Consider the following 17,557-nt stretch of genomic DNA (forward strand, 5'->3'; position numbering starts at 1 on the left):
TAATTTTATTTCTCAAAGCAATGCCACAAAGGATATGACCTCTTTACTCTTAGTAACCTTTCATGCCCCTGAATGGACTTGGACATTGGTGCCAGTCAACACAGCTTGATTTGCTATGGTAAGAATAAGATTATATCTAACAGCCTATGTCATTTCCAGGTTCAATAGGCACAGATTTAAACCTAGTCCTCCCTTTGACCCTTTGGATTCTCTTGAACTATTGCACCTTCTTTGACAATATTTGTGAATGAATGAATTCATGACGATTCAAGGTTATTTTAATGATAATAGCCCTCCCTGACAAAGGGAAAAGGAAAAGGCTAGTAGTTACTGGCACTAGTGCTTCTTCACCACAGCCGACTTCCTTTTTGACAGATTGACTGTGGAGTGAATTCCTGTTTATGGTCAAAGGCTGAAAGCTGTTGTGTGTCTGCGGCAGCACTGCTGCTACTGATCTGTGAACATGACATGCCTGATAATATTGCGTTGCCATGGGAACAACAAACATAGGGCAAAATTCTATTAGCTAGAGTGACTCAGTGAGTCAAACAGATAATGTGATGGGCCTGGCCAGATTCACCAACAAAGGCTGATGTGAAAGTTGTGATGAATTAACTTTGGGCTTGTTGGTTCGTCTTTCTTCTTTTTTCTTTTTAAAAAAATACAAATTCTGCTTATTAAGTCCTCATATTTCCCATGTTTATTCAGTAGTTCTATTTCCGTAAAATGCTTATATACCAATTAGATAGCTCAATAAACCCACACTGAGAGAGACATATTTTGCTTTAAAAACAAAAACGTATGTTCATTCATTTTTATTTTCAGCCAGGGCAGGTCATAAGCATGGAACCGTTAGGTTTAAGCTTTTACTTCGGTTACACGTTCAAGGGAGTAAGTCCCAGGGTGTGCGGTATACTTCTGCGTAAATCTACAAAGGATTACACTGAAATGTGTGCTACCTGTTTCTAACTGGAATTTCAGTTTTCTTTCTTTTTTGTATGTTTATTTAGACACCTTAACCGTGGGACTTTTAGGTAAGTAAATATCAGAGTTATCGGTAAAACACAACTAAAACCCATCAGGGTTTTTTTATTAAAAAAAAGTATACATGAGGTAATTATCAATAAAACACTGTCAAAATCAGTAAAGCAATCATAGAGACCTAGATTATATGCTTGGGTAAACTTGTGAAATAAAAATGTTTTCAGGTAGGCTATGACAAAATGAAGAATGTATATTGAGCATGGCTCCAGCCTCTGATATTTTCTTATTTCTCTTTCTCTTTCTGAACTACATTTTCATACATTGAAAGCCAATGTTGGGTCCGACATTTATACCTGTGCTGCTTCTTTGAAATGTGATTTCCAGCTTGCTTCCAATCTTCTTATTTGGTGATCACTCGTAGCTGAGTAAGATTGTCTTCCATAAACATGGTTTTAACAGTGAGTCCGTAAGTGACTGTGGAGGCCAATTCTGGACCCACACATCCTTCCACAGTGGGGACATAGGTTTCCAGGCAGGAATTGATCACGATGAGGGTTTGCCAAGTGTGCCTTCCTCTTAGTGCATTTCTCCCTTACGTCCTGAGTTCGAGCGTCTTCAAAGCCCATAACACCTTTGGTAAAGGCTGTTCTCCAATTGGAGCACTCGCAGGCAAGTGTTTCCCAATTGTTGGTGTTTATACCACATTTTTAAAAAATTGCCTTCAGATCTTAAATTTGCTTTGGGACCTGCTTCCAATAAAGCTCTATCCAACACCCATGAGTCTGTATCATTCAGGTATTTGAGACTCATGTGGGTACCAAATGCAGAAAGGGGCAATCTACATTGGGGGGGGGGTTAGCTCCCTCCTCTAGCTGGGCATCTAAGGGGCAGGGGCAGCGTGCATGTTCTAGAGAGCCCCTTCACACATTCAGTACCCATGAGTATCATACACCTTAACAGGGCCATGGAATAATCTAAACAGGAAAAAGCCTGAAGAGCATGATCTATGAAATGTGCATAATATTTGAAAATTTCTTACCATGGGCCTACCCTCAACTGTATGCAGTATGTGAGGCCAGGGTTATATTATCAGAGGTTTAGCTATGCAGACTGAAGTGATCTATGCATTCCATCAAAGGGAGAACCAAAGGGCTTTTTTTGCAGCGGAAGCCATCCCGATCAAATCGATCCCGAGTGCCTTTAAAAAGGGGGAGATCCTTGTCATTTCAAAGACATTTCCCATGTGCGGATAATCCCTCCGAAACAATTTTAATATCCGATTCATCGGGTTTCTCAAGAGTTAGATAAAGTTTTTATAAAGTTGACAAAGGCTATTGATTCCGCTCCGATGCTTTTCTCATGATCCAATGCGTGAAGCACTTTTCTTTCTTTCTTTTTAAACTTTATGAAAATGTTAGAGATAGGGTGTGTTTTTTTTTTTAAAGTAAATAAATAAATAACATACAAATAGAATTTAGTATGGGAGGCAATTTTAAATATTTGATGATATAATTAAGTCCTGATAATGGCCTTTTATTTTCAGATTAAAAATGCATGAGGGTTTTTATCCTCTTCATCTTTATTAGACACTGTTTTCATTGTAATTATTTGTTACATATTTTCATAAACATCTCGTGTTAGCAGTGTGAAGCAGCAAAAATCCAATTAATTGTGATGGCTGCAGCATATGGCTCCGACACACACACACACACACACACACACACGTATACATGGGGACCTGTGGTAGGTACAGAAGGTATGACAAAAGGAGGAAGGAAGCTCACCATCTTCTCTTATCCTTCCACCCTAACTGGTCTTCCTCCAGTTCTGCTAAACACCTTCATATATGTTTAAGCTTGATTGAGGGAGCAATACCATTCCTCAACATCCAATGGCCACCATTTCTGATTTGAGAAGAAGGCATTTTCTCTCCCCTTCTAAGGCGAGGGTCATTCTTTTAACTTAAAGAAGTTCCTGGAAGTCCCTTCATCTCCCCTGCCTCCTGAGAAAGCCTCCTGAGGGATCAGGGATTCCTCTTGGATAATGTAGGATATGGTGTAGAGATTGGCTGTGTGGAGAAACAGACAGAAAATGTCACTTCCCTGAGCTCCCTTAGATTGACATCTTAAGATCGAAGCTGGATCTTCTATCTTCCAGGAGACCCCGCACAGACCTTGTTCAACACTATTCAGGAGGGCTCCTTGAAGCTTTTCAGGGCGGCAGGTACAGGGCCGCATTTAGGTTTGATGAGGCCCTAAGCTACTGAAGGTAATGAGGCCCTTTATATGTCCAGCTGACCTTTGTCAACAAGAAATTGTCGCTGTCTTTTGTGTTGAATGTATGCTATATGGTAATTTATGGACCTAATAGGTATCTAAAGCCATTTGCCACTGTAGGTTTTATTTTGTTTTTTGTTTTTTATCTTATATTTTGGAAATGTACATCCAGGGTTTTTTCCCTTTAAATTTTTTTTGGGGGGCCCCAAGAGAGTGGGGCCCTAAACTATAGCTTATTTAGCTTATACATAAATCCGGCACTGGGCAGGTAGCTGGAGGAGGAGGAGAACATGGGAAAGTTCCTTCCAAAAACTATGTTATCTTAAAGAAAGCAAGGTTGTTCCTCAGCGATCAAGCCTCTGTTTTGAATGCCCAGCTTCAATCTACAGCATCACCAGGAAAGGCTTGGAAAATCCACACCCTAAAGCATTCTGGGAAATGATATAGAATGAGTTGGAAAAAAATGTTCAAAACAACGTTTGTGACAAAAACAGAGACTTTTTTACTAGGAATTTTAGGTGCAGAGATACCAAAGGAGCAGAGACAATTATTTATGTATGCGACGACAGCAGCACAGATACTACTGGCCCAGAGAAACCAGGAAGAGAATAACTTTAAGAAGGAATGGGGAAAATTAACATTGTACTTAAGAGAACACTGTAAACAAATAAAAACTTTGGCAGGAATCGGGTAGCGTTTGTAATGTACTGAAAGCTAAGGTAAAATTGGATTATATAAGAAAAACAGAGAAAACAAGTGAAGCAGTGGAAAGAGATTGAAAATGGTAACCATGGAAGGGTGGAGGGGAGTCAAAGGATTCAGGGAATCCTAAATGATGATGATGATGATGATGATGATGATGATGATGTTTATGGTTTGAACTTGAATTTTCAATGTAAAACGCAATAAAAAAGATTTTTTTTAAAAAATAATAATGGAATGACTGCTCCCCACATTAAACGGGGGGGCGCCCTTTGCGTGGATACCTGGAGGTCTCCACCTACCTCAGTCAGTTGTCCAATCCTGCCTGGGGGAAGCGTTGCCAAGGAGACCAGGCCAAGTAGGGGAGGGACTACCTGCCCTTGGAGAGCTGCTGCCAGCCAGTGTAGACAATAGAGTTAGATGGACCAGTGGCCTGACAGTTTTTTCTCTTGCCAGCTGAATAATCCAGGCCAATGGCTAGATTACAATCTTGACTTAAGTGGGATTTGCTCCTCCAAAAGTGCATTTAGGATTGTAGATTTGATAGTTTTAATTATAACATACCATATATATATATATAAATATCTATTAGTATAATTTGAGACGGTGGGAGATAATTGGTGAGACACAGTGTTCTACAAAGTCCAAATGATTTTTTTTAAAACTCTCTCTCTCTCACACACACACATTACAATCAAGAAAGGTATGTGTTGATTTGAACCTCAAAAAGTGTTCTCATGTTGAAAAGTACAGTGCAGCTAAGCTATCATCACAGAGTCCTGAGAATTCAAAAGTTTCCCCAAATTTATTACCTCACTTAATTTGCTGCTTTTACAAAGGGAGACAAATTGGTGTGTTTCACTGCCGCTGCATCCCTGAACTCATCATTATGCATCGTCTTGGATAATGTACAGTATTTCATATTCCAGGGACAGGATATATCATTGTTCTTTTGATGTTATATCATATTGGATGTATGTAGGGAATGATGATTTCAACTGTGAAATGTAAATTTGGCTTATGGTGTTCTTGCTGCCTATGTGAATGTTAAATATACATTATATAAATGTCATATAAAATTCACAATTGCTCATAACAAATGATTGGCTTAGTGGGAGAGTGAATACCAGAAACTTCTCGCACTATTTATGAAAAGAAAAAGCCTAAAAGGAGAGAGTGGAAAATAAATAATGCATAAAGAAATGCAATAAATATGAATAAAGAATTAAAAACAAACCAAAGGTTTTTTTGTACGATGCACAAATCTTTGTAGATCGGAATCACTCCAAAATAAGAAAACAAAACCTACCTCTGTCAGCAACTTGGTTGTTTGCTTATTGCTGAAGGACACAGTGGAGACAAATCCAGGTCTGTTGACTTATTTAGGTGCAAGATGTCATATGGAAAATATTTTGTGAAATTCTTTTGCTTGTGTGTGAATCTCAGTGGCCAAGTGTGCACTTTGTGTGGAGAAGATCTGAGATTGAATTGTAGTTGCCCTGATCCCCTCTCATGCACCCAAAGGCCAGACAACTAAGAGTTTCTGGGTTGTGTATGTGTGGGAGAGAAAGAGGTTTTCATTAAAATATTTACAGATGGTATTTTGTCCATACGGACTCCAAAAGGTTTACAAAGCACACATGGAAGCTATTGTAAGCAGCAAAACATATATAAACCACAAAACCATTGAGCAATAAAAGCCCAGTAGCAAAAACCAGCTATCAACTGCTTAACTAAAAACCATCATGCTGAGAACAGAGATGTTTCTGCCACCTGTGCAAAGCAAAGCAATGAAAGGACAAATGGAATTTCACTCTGTAATGGGTCTGTCACAGGTTTCCACCAACCTATCCACCTCTGTTGCTGGGACATAAAACAGGGCCTTCGAAGAAAATATTTATCATTCAAGTGCATATGACTGGAGACAGTCTTTTACTCATCCTGCTCCCAATCCATTGAGAGATGCATAGGGAAGTACCACAACCTTGAACTCAGTTCTTACATGTTCTACAAAATGAACGCTAGAAAGCAATCTGGTCACAACATGTTGCACCAGCTGCAAATTCCGAACAGATCAGTCCCATGTAGAACATGCTGAAACCAGAGTTGACTAAGGACTCGGTTGTTCTCGTCAGATTCATCTTCTCTAGGAGAGTACTCAACTGCTGCACCAGCTGAAACACGTGAGCATGCTGGAGCAACGTTGGACCCAGTGTCAGGGACTGTGCAGAGGAGGAATGGTGGAGACTGCCTCCCCATCCTGACCCTTCCAGGCAGGAGGAAGATGAAGACAGCATAGATTTACAACAGAGGTTTGAGGGATGTCACAGCTCAGAGGCAGATGAGGGGGAAAGTTCAGAAATCATGGGAAAGCCAGAACAACTCCTGGCCAACTCGTCGTCATTAGAAAGCATTTCAGACCCTCCATCTCCCAGAACCCAGAGACCCTTAAAAGTAGGAGAGCAAAGAGCTCAAAGACAAAGGGTACATAGCAGCACGTGTAGAGGATGATGATGACAAATGAGGAAGTGGGGTGGAGATTCACTTGGGACAAAGCCATTATCCAAAAGGCTGGGTTCTATAGCCTCTCTCTGTAAAGATTGAAATAAAAAAAAAACCTGTAAGAAACTTTCCCTTGTCTTTATACTTTCCTGGGCAACCAGCATGGAGCTGCTGGCAGCATCCTGACACCCAGAAACACCCCTGGTCCTTTCAAAGGAGTACAACCCCATCTGGAGCAGGCTGTGCTGACAAACTGCTGATCAGGTTGTCTATTAGCCAACAGAACCTCTTGCTCTTCAAGATGGAACCTCACATTTTTAGTCCTCGCCTGATCCATTACTGTGTCTAGGCAACTGTTCAGGATTTTGATGCCCCCTTGGAATCAGCTGAAAAGGAGAGATACAGCATGATGTCATCGAGATAGTGAAATATCCAAACCCAAACCCTCCATTAGGCAGGGAGAGAAGTGGCCACTTCAGGGAGCAGATCCTAAGAGTAGGGATGGGTGGATCTATATCTCTAGATCTCTCATTTTTTCCACTCATCCGTTATCCACATTTCCACATCAGGTTGAGATTTTTAAGAAAGAAATATTCACCAGCATTTTAGTATGGACGTCTCCTCACATGCAAGTGTTTGTATGCCTTCTTGCCTAATAGACACATTGCTGCAAAGCAGTTCTGCCTAAAATAATGAAATTTTGTATGTTGTTTTCACCAATATATGCATTTTAACGGACACTATTCCAGGTTATGCATATTTGTTCACCTTACTGGGCTGCAGAAGTGCACTGCAAAATTCAGAGATGGGAAAATTTTAGTGGGAGGCTATGTTTTGGTTCTCATATTATTTTGGGATGCACAGGGTAAACAGGTTTGCCTTTAAACATGAACCAAATCAAAATTCTCCCCTACCCCTAGCTAAGAGGCATGGTGCCAGTAGAGCTGTGTGTATCACACAATTTCCCTGCGCCCTCTAAGTTAGTCTGCTGCCCTCAGGTGCAGTGGAGGTTGGCATCCCATCGCCACATTGCAGTAAGATTCACGTGTCAGTTTAGATCAGGCATCCCCAAACTTGGCCCTCCAGCTGTTTTGGGACTACAACCTCCATCATCCCTGACCACTGGTCCTGTTAGCTAGGGATGATGGGAGTTTTAGTCCCAAAACATCTGGAGGGCCGAGTTTGTGGATGCCTGGTTTAGATAGTTTTTGTATGTGGAATGTGTGGGGAGGGATTTTGCCTCAGGCAGCAAAATGCCTTCATTCGGCCCTGATCCTCTTTGAATTTGTCTAGTCCTCATTACATTACATTTTATGGCAGCAAATTTCATAGTTTAACTATGCACTGTACTACATTTTATTGTCTTAAGTCTTCACACATTCAGCTTTGCTCAATTTAACCAAGTTCTAGTATGATGAGAGAGAGAGAAACTTCTCTCAAACCACCGTGCATAATTTTATAAGCCTCCTTTGTGGTGGTTGATTGGTATTTGCTGTTTTACTGTGCTTATTTGTTGTTTTGATAGGTTATTTTAACAATTATTTCAACTATGTATTATTAATAGGGAGTTAAAGTGTAGAATATTAAAATAACTACATTAAATTAAAAGGAGTCACCAGGCAAAATGGGGGGGGGGGGGAATGTGTGTGTTTTTAAATGGCTGATTGTTTGACTTTACATAGTGATGCATATCTCTGCATTACTGTGAACCGTTCGCTTTGTAGTATAATAATAAACAAACAAAAGAAATCAATGGAGCCTTTATAAAGCGCAATTGAAAATCTTTGCAAAAAAAGCTTTTGCAGGAACTGTTCCATATGGGGAGTATGTGGGGGGAAGTGTTATTGGCCATTGCTATTTTTAGTTCACAATGTTTATCATTTCTATAGCCTGCATTGTCAATAAACAGATTCCTGCTTCTCTCTTTCAGCTCTTGGCTTTGTAGCAAGTGAACCAGTAAATATACCACAAACTTGCAGTGTGCCCTGCAGCAGTGGCAATATTTGCTGCTGTGAACTTTGGGAAATTATTCCATTCAGGGCTGAAGTGTGGGCCTTTCCTCAATGCTTCTGCAGCCCTTCCTCCAAGTGAACCCAAAATAGATGTCCTCCTAGGTTTCAATTCTCTGCTGGAGTTCACCCAAACTGGTCCTCCCTCCATGTTCCTTTTCATGGAAAGAGCTGCGCACAATTCTTGAAATTCTACACCTTCCTCGCGGACAGATAAATTGGAGGAACCATTTCACCAGATTTCTCCAGGAGGCAGAGATATCCTCCAAGACTGTCTCCAACATTCTGGTTTTGGTAGCACCAGGGCTCTAGCACTAGCAGATGGGTGAGATTTAATGTTGTGCAACAGAGGAATCCACCAGAACTAGCTCACCTGTAAGTGACTTTAACTTAGCACTACATTGGACACAACACTTTGCAACTGAACCCAGGGCTAAAGAGATTAGACACATGTGTTTGTTTGAAACGGGGCCATTTGCATGGGAAATGAGAGGTGTCAGAAGCCAAAAGATCTTAGTTTAAAAAGGTGTTTTTAAAAATGGTGCTTGTTTGTTGTAATTTGGTTTAAGGGTTTAATACTGTGTTGTAAGTTGCTTTGTCTCATGTTTATGAGTAAATTGACCAATAAATATAAATAGTAACAATTAATAACCATAACAAAAAACAGAACTTCATAATAAAATATTGCAGCAAAATACACCAAATTAAAAAAATACAATAAAAATTCATTAAAACATTGTAAATTTGTAAAATCCAGCATCAAATGACAAAGAATTCATAAAATTAATTCTCTAAAAACACTCGACTGAACAAAAACATTTCCAGCCTCCCTTTATAAACATGCATTGGCTTGAAATTCCTCTGCGATAAAGTGAAATCTTATTTTTTTTCCCTTGCAGATATCAGCTTAAAGGGTTTTAGATTCCATTAACTGTAATATACTTGAGAGAAAGTATAGGTATGCCTTAAAAGTTTCGTTGTTTCCTTTGCTGAGTTGCCACTGATTATACCTCCAGAAAGCCCATTTTAAGGTATAGCAGCTGAAGATCATTCCAGGGAATAATGTACACTTTCATACTGTATGTATAATTTTACTTACTTTTGCGTAAAGTGCAGGATGGGTGTTTGAGAGGCCACTTTGATGTTATAAGCACCTATTAGCTGAAAAAGCATCACTGGGACATATATAAATAGTATATCCCCCCCCCTTTCCCCCCCCACCACATATTGAGACAGATATTCTAAAAAGATTTGTGACAAAGCAAGCCTTTGATTTTGAAAATGTACATAGATTGATTCTTTTAAGACTGGGTGGTAACTGTTACCAATGGATAATACAGAAAACCCATAAATTATTGGAAAGTGATTTGGTTCATTTTGAATACAGCTTTGAGCTCCAGCCTCCTTCAGTGGAAGTGGCAAGATCCTGAGGTGAGAGAGAAGACCACTCCACTTCTAGGAATGGATGAACATGGCAATTTCAGCTTCCCTCACTCCCTCACTTGTCCTGTAATAAGGTCATTTCTCCACATTTCTGCATCAGTTTGTGATTTTTTTTTTAAAAAAAAGTCCTCATGAACATTCACCAGCATTATATTGCAAACATCTCCCAATACACACATTTTCCTATGCAGTTTTGCCTAATGCATAAATTTTCGCAAGCCATTTCCCCTAATATAATGCATTTTCGTATGTTTTTGGCACTGAGATATGCATTTTTACATACACTTCTGCCTAATATATGTTATTTGATTGCTCCACAACATTCAGAAAAGTGCAAATTTGAAAGAACAGCTACATTTTTTGTTCATTTAATTTGCTTCTGTAAGTGCAAATCAGGTGAGTTTGCATGAAAATGTGAAAATCGAACCAAATTCCCCCCCCCCCCACTTGCTACACACTTCAGGTGGAAAATACAGGAATGGGGGGAGGAAGGAAGCACATCAGGAAGAATGAGTTTTACCCAGCTCTTTCTGAGCTGTGCTGTTTTTCTCCTTGCAAATTTCTTTTTTAAGAGACAGGACTATATCCATATAAAAATCCCCCATCTGTATTCTGAAGCATTGCAGTTCATTTTACCATCTTTGAACTCTACCGTCTCGTTCTGTTGCACGTGTAGGTCCAATCAAGTCATCATAGTCAAATATATGCTGGAGAGCTCTGATGCAAGCTGCTATATAAAGGTGTAATCAGATGTGCATAATTAGTGTGTCATCAGCTATATGAAACTGTAGAGCAAGGAGAAGTTACACTTAGGGTCCTATGTGTGAGATATTGTAATAATCAATAGAAAGCTTCTCATTCTGGGCGACACCTTGTCTTAGCATCTATTGTGAGAGTTGCTGCAAGCAGAATCCCTGATCCTTGTGCAGAATAGAAATGAATATGCTCTCCACCACGAGAAAGAGTTCCGAAAGGTTTTGCTACAAACTGCCTTAAACCAGTTACAAAAGAAATGTTCCAAATACAAAGTAGCACATTGCTCTTAAAAAACTAGCAATGCAGTCTAGTCTTCTTTACTTCCTTAATGCAGCCAAAGAACAAGCTACTCTCTGATCCCAGAGAGAACGCCTATGCAAGCAACTTGCTTATGGAACAATGCTGAGCTGAATCACTGGCGTCATCTCCTGCTGAGATCACTACTTGGGTTTCCAGGGATGGATCATAATTTAGGTTAAACACTCAAATGGAAACCTGCACCCTCTCCTGCCGCATCAGCTACAGTTAAACTTCTTTTGTCTAATGCAAACCTATCTTTACAAAATGCAAACTTCTGCATAAGTTTCCAAATACATTGCATACAAACGTGCACATTAAACTTACATCTTTAACATCTATTTGGATCTGTTGCTTTCTGTACTCCTGGGTCCCTTGGGGCATTTGTATGTTTCTCACCTGCGATTCTGTAGCCTCCTCATCTGGAGCCATCTTTCAGGAAGATCAGGGCTTGCTCTACCATTAAGCAGAGTGGTGTGACTGCCTCAGGCGGTAGATGTTGGGAGGCATTGGTGAAAGTCACCTGGCCATTCCTCTCTTGTGGGGGCAGAACTGCCTGTGGCACATAGTCTGCTCTGCAAAACCCTAAATCAGGAGTGAGGAAGCTTCATCCCACAATCCTAATTAGGCCTGATAGGCCTTCCAATTTGGCCCACAAGGCCATTTTGGCCAAGCCATGCCCCCAGCCATACCTGGGTCAAGTAACTACCTGGCTTAGCCAAAAGGGGCTTGCAGAGCACCCGCAAAGCCCTGTGCCAAAGACTTCACCAGGCCCTCTAATCATCTGATAGATTATTGTTCAGCAGCTTGCAACTGGGCTTCACAAGACCTGAGAATTGGCAACTTGCAGGATGCTTTGAAAGACCTTTTGTAGGGAACAAAAAAAGGGGGGTCATCTGGCACCATTTCGGCATCAGGTGATTGACAGGTGACTAGCCCCACCCATTTGTCAAACTTGGCCTGCCAGGAATGGGAGGAATAACCACCTGCCCTGCTGGTATCACTCAGTTCTCTACCCCTCTCCTAAACTAACCTGCTGCACTCAGGTGCAGAGGAAGCTATTCCATCACCAGTATTGAAGTAAGAATAGGAAAATGCCATACTTCAGTGATGCAGCATATGCTTTGCATGCAGAAGGTACCAAATTCAATCCCTGACATCTCCTGTTGGACTGGGAGGGAACCAGCCCTGAAGCCCCAAAGTCACTGGCAGTCAGTGCCACCAATGGGCAGATGATCAGTATAAGGCAGCGTTCCTTCGTCCCGTGAAACTGCTAGTTCGGCTGGCTTTTCTGCAGATGGAATGGAGGATGTCATATTGTTTTTTTGCTTCAGGCGGTAAAATGTCTTGGGAAGCCCTAAAGGAAGTAGTCTCAAAGTGCTTATCAAGGTCTCCTAGCTGCTTTGACAGGAAGGTTTCAGGAGATGACCAAGATCTTTCATATAGATAGGGTGTGTGTGTGTGTGAGGAAGAGGGAGAGGGAGAGGGGGGAAGAGAGAGAGGGAGAGGGATTGGGAGAGAGAGAGAGAGAATGAATGAATGAGAACCTAATGGGGAAGAAGGCAGAATGCTGTTTCTGTTGGCAAGAGGGGGGATATCAAAAACTGGGAGTCGTGGTGAAATCCAGAAGGAAGACATAGCTGCTTTCTTGAACACTGGGCAGGAATACCCCCACTGTGACTTTTTGTTGTGGGATCCACTGTGGAACGTGAGATTTGGTACTTCAGAATGACTTGGCTAAAAAGGTAAAACTGTGAACAAAATCTAGCCTAGAATATATAAATATTAAGTGAGAGAGAGAGAGAGAAAGAGAGAATATAAGTATGGAAATGAGAAACTTGTGAAATATAACTTGAAATGTACTGGAAATGATTCACACAGGTATGCAGTCCATAAATAAAAACCAAAATCACACACTATGCTTCTCTATATATTACATAATAATTTAGCATTCTAATTATCAATACGAATTGCTTGGAGTAAACTGGTTGCATTTAATTTATTTACTGCATACACAATAACATTAACTCACCAGTTTATTCCCAGTTGTACCTCCAATGATATTTGAGTATTTCAGCCAGATTTTAATTGATTTTCATAGTAGCTGGTTGTTAATAGGATAATTTGTCAGTACAATAATAAAACAATTGTTTCCACAGCACTGTGAGTTCAGTTGATCAGATAACAAAGTTAAGTCGAGTTTCATTAATTGAAGGCAGGTGTAGGATTTTCTGGATGAAAGATACAAATCCCCATGGCCCTCTGGAAATCGAGATCAGAGGTCACTTAAAAATTAGTTAAGCATGATGGACCAACATTGACCTATACAGGTGTTCCAGCTTTCTTTCTGGGTATCACTTCCTGCACTCTTATTTAAACTCTGGCAAAGCCCATAGGTCAACATATGTCTTTCGAAGTCTGCATTAAATTAAAAGCCAGTTGAGAACTGCCTTAACTCCCAATCGCTTCTTTGCGGGCTCCTGGAAATATTACCCACAGTAACACAAAAGTTTCAGCATTTCTCTGCTTTTGTGCGCCCTGCAACCTAAATCGAATTTAACTACTTTGAAAAAGATCACTAAGTATTAAAGAATATTATTTCACAACGTTCTCATGGCTGAGGTCAAATGAATGTATTGATGTATATGCAATCCCAGGCATATCTACTCACAAGTAAGTTCTGGTCACTTCAGAGGGGCTTACTCTTGGGTAAATGTGCGTGGGATTGCACTTTTGGAATTTCCCCCACTACCTTATGATTCAAGTCCTGCCACTGGATTTTGCATGCAGAGAAATGTGAAATGTATTTTGAAGAAAATCTGAGGAACTTCTAGGGGAGGCAATGAATTGCAGTAAGGGTTTGGCAACCATGTATCTTCACCAGCTCTTCCGTACGAAATATGAAGCAAATTTGGAGGTTCCCATTTAGGCAGTATTTGTTCAGATAGCATAGTAGGGCACCAGATTTGGCCGCAAAACAAAATCTGAAATGACTATCAATAAATATTAAATAATTATTTGACTATATTATGATGGCTGAAGTTGAATGAATGAAGAGAAGAAGAAGAGCTTGGATTTTATATCCCGCTTTATCACTACCCTAAGGAGTCTCAAAGCGGCTAACATTCTCCTTTCCCTTCCTCCCCCACAACAAACACTCTGTGAGGTGAGTGGGGCTGAGAGACTTCAGAGAAGCGTGACTGGCCCAAGGTCACCCAGCAGCTGCATGTGGAGGAGCGGAGACGCGAACCCGGTTCACCAGATTACGAGTCCACCGCTCTTAACCACTACACCACACTGGCTCTTTATAGTATATTGTGTCTGTTGTAGGGGAGGAGCCAAAGCTCGGTCATAGAGCATCCAATTTGCATGCAGAAGCTCCCAGATTCAGTCCCTGGCTTCTCCAAGCTACAGCTAGTTTGAAACCTTGGAGAGCGGCTGCTGGTTTGTATCAACAATGCTAAGGTAGATGGACAAATTGTATGGTTCTGTGGAGGGCAGTTTCCTGTGCTTCTCTGGGTATTCTACAAATGATGTATGTAAGCAATTTCAATGTTATAGTGGTACTTTGATTCTCAAACTTAATCCATTCCAGGAGTCCGTTCGACTCCCGAAACGGTTCAAAAGCCAAGGCGCGGCTTCCGATTAGCTGCAGGAGCTTCCTGCACTCAATCAGAGGCCGCGTAAGCCACGTTGGACATTCGGCTTCCAAAAAATGTTCGCAAGCCGGAACACTCACTTCCAGGTTTGCGGTGTTCGGGAGCCAAGCCATTCAACTACCAAGGTACCACTGTAGTTATTTAAAAATAAATGATACTAGCAACATATAAATAGGCCTGCTGCCTAATTTTTTGGGTTAATTTACCAAACCAAGGGATTGGGGGGTGAGTTTAATTTTTGTTCATAGTTTTTGAAACAATAAGCACATCTTCTTCCTTTATCTTCTCATTATTTGTCTACAGGTAATATTGGCATGTCCACGACAAATAACAATCCTTCCCTTGCCCTGGAAACAACCAAAAGTCATATTACATGAATCTAGGCTCTTCCGAACTGTTTTTGCTGCTTTGAATGACATCCATTCCTGGGCATTTGCATTATGAACATTCGATGTAATTGGAAAATTCACAACATGAACAATAAGGAAAGCCGGGGAGAAATGTCTACATTCATTGAATTTGGAGCAGCTCAAGTTGGGGCAAAAATGGAATTTATGTGGCACTTCTCTTAAAACTCATTAATATTCTGATTGAAGATTTGACATGGTTTGCTGGCAGGAAAAAGAGTCCCAGCTTTAAAGGAGCAAAAGCACGAAAAGCCTTCTAGTTCTGCAAAATGCAAGCTGGGTTCTAATTCTGGGGGGAATTGGCTCTTTCTGGGAAAATGGGCTCCATTCAACCCATGGAGAAGTAACAGGGACCAGCTTCCTGACATGTGTGGAGGCAAGTTGGACAAAAATACTCACACCAAGGGCATGAATTTACATTACCTTTCTGAGATTATGCTGTGAGAAGTAACTTTGAGTACCACCATTTGGGCATGTCAACAGAGAAGTCCTATACATGCCTACTTAAAAGCAAGTCCTATTGAGTTCAATTGGATTTGCTTTCACTTAAGTTTCTACACAGAAATAGTTGGTCATTTCCCCTCCTTTACTGCCACTAGAGTAGAATCAGAATAATATCCATATCCTTGAATGGGGAGGTTTTCAGTTGAGGAATATTTACACAGCCAATGCAGAATGAGGCCGCTGGTTGTAGTTAATTGGGTATGCAGAAGGTTCAGGGCAAAATGTGCCTTCAGATTCAATGGAGCCAAGATAGTCAATCCACTAAGCACTTCCTAAAAATTATATCTCCCTTTTTTTTTAACTTACGTGTTTCCTTGTGCTAATGTTTACAAGAGGTATACTCCAAAATCCACACATTCAATTATTCCCAGGGGACTACATCTTGTTAAAATGCCCAGAATCTTAGAATCATTTCAAAGATCTCCAAAGACACCAGGGCAGAGAAGACTGCAGTGGTATCAATTTATTGTCGTCATTTGCATCCTTCACAAGCCAACTCACATCAGAAATAAAGACACCGCTTGGATCCTGAAACGCACAGTAGTTTCAAATTAACGTTCTGCATCACATTTTTAGGAGCGCTTTGGTCTTCCCTGCTGATGCGTAGCACTAATTTCCAAGTGCCTATAATTGTTTACTAGTGGGAGCCAGACTTTCTTTTTCAACTTCAGTCAATTATGAATGTTCATTCTTAACTTGCTGTACAAAGCTCTGTTATTGTGGTTGGTGGTGGTTGTTTTTCCAGCGCCACTGAAATCTATTCCTTTAAAGTTCATTTGTCAAACCAATCTAAGCCTATTCTGTGTGAGAGCAAAAGGAAAGTGAAGTCATCAGGAGAAAAAGAAAAGTGTTCTTTGCTTGTTTGTTTCTACATCAGAGCATTATAGACATTCATTAACTTTGGAAAAGGGGAGAATTTCATTTATTTATTTGTTTGTTTCACACTGCTATCATTTCCCCCCCATCCCTCCTGACTATAAGACTGATCACTGAAAGGTTAAAGCAACATTAGTTAGCTCTGTGTCAAATACTGTAGAAATTAAATCTTACATCATGGCTTCTTGATGCACAAGAGACGAAGCATGGTAGCCAGGAAAGGAAAGAAAAGATGGATCAAAGCAGTGGGAGAAGCTGTGGGACAGCTTTTATATGTACAGAGCACCCACAAGAGGAGTAAGGCAACATGGATAGTACTTGTCCATGACTTGGATCTTAGGAATTATGGGCACTAGGAGGAGGAGATGATTTGACATGCTAACACTAATTCATTCCTGCCTTTGCATATCTTTCTCCTTGCTCCACAAAAGTCAAAGAAATCATTTGCTTGAGTTCTATAAAATAATGCCAGGAACCTGCAGGAGAACCACAGCTATGGGACACACTCATGTTCTTCAGTATCACCAGGATCCCACAGCTAAAATACCTGTTTGAATGTATCAAGACCTAGTTGGCTTTAGTGATGGAGGGTGTGTTGTAAGAGGAATGTGCAATGTGTGGTCCTTAGATCTCCAGTGACAGTGGTTAGAGGGAGCTATCTGTGAAGAATGCTCTTTGTGAAACCAGGAAGAGGCTGGAGAAAAAAGGAAAGTGAGAATGGTTTGGCCAGTTCTGAAAGCTGAAGGTTGCTTTTGTGCTAGAGACAGGAGATGTTCCCCTCCCCAGGCCTTGGAGCTTTAGCTATTTTGATCCTTGTCCAATAGAAATGAAGAGACAACTTTGAACCAGCCCTTTTAGCTGTTCCAATGACAGTTAGCAGGTCATAATGTTTGACTCCATGCTGTGAAGAGCTTCGCCTTCGAACACAACTGTTAAAGACACAAGAACAGCCCAGAACATCCCCCCCCCGGTCAGTTGGCAACCCTAGCATTGAGAGTTGTTCTGCGTGGGCTGCTGACACAGTAACAAAGAGACAGAACAAATAGCACAAAACATAGTACAATTTATCATTCCATCCACAGTCTCCACAATTTCCAGTCTTGTGCTATTTGTTCTGTCTCTTTGTTACTGGTACTGACATC

At 40.7% G+C, this 17,557-nt stretch overlaps 1 long non-coding RNA gene across 1 annotated transcript; it reads left to right on the forward strand.

The window, feature by feature from the left end:
* Window positions 1-538: 538 nt before the first annotated feature.
* On the forward strand, window positions 539-15,730 carry LOC310761355. Its single transcript, XR_014547422.1, has 3 exons — window positions 539-629; window positions 1,011-1,034; window positions 14,932-15,730. It is a non-coding gene; the product is annotated as an uncharacterized lncRNA (long non-coding RNA).
* The last annotated feature ends 1,827 nt before the right edge of the window (window positions 15,731-17,557 follow it).

The sequence above is a fragment of the Podarcis filfolensis genome, assembly GCF_964270895.1.
Source record: "Podarcis filfolensis genome assembly, chromosome: 4".
Taxonomy (NCBI): Eukaryota; Metazoa; Chordata; class Lepidosauria; order Squamata; family Lacertidae; genus Podarcis; species Podarcis filfolensis.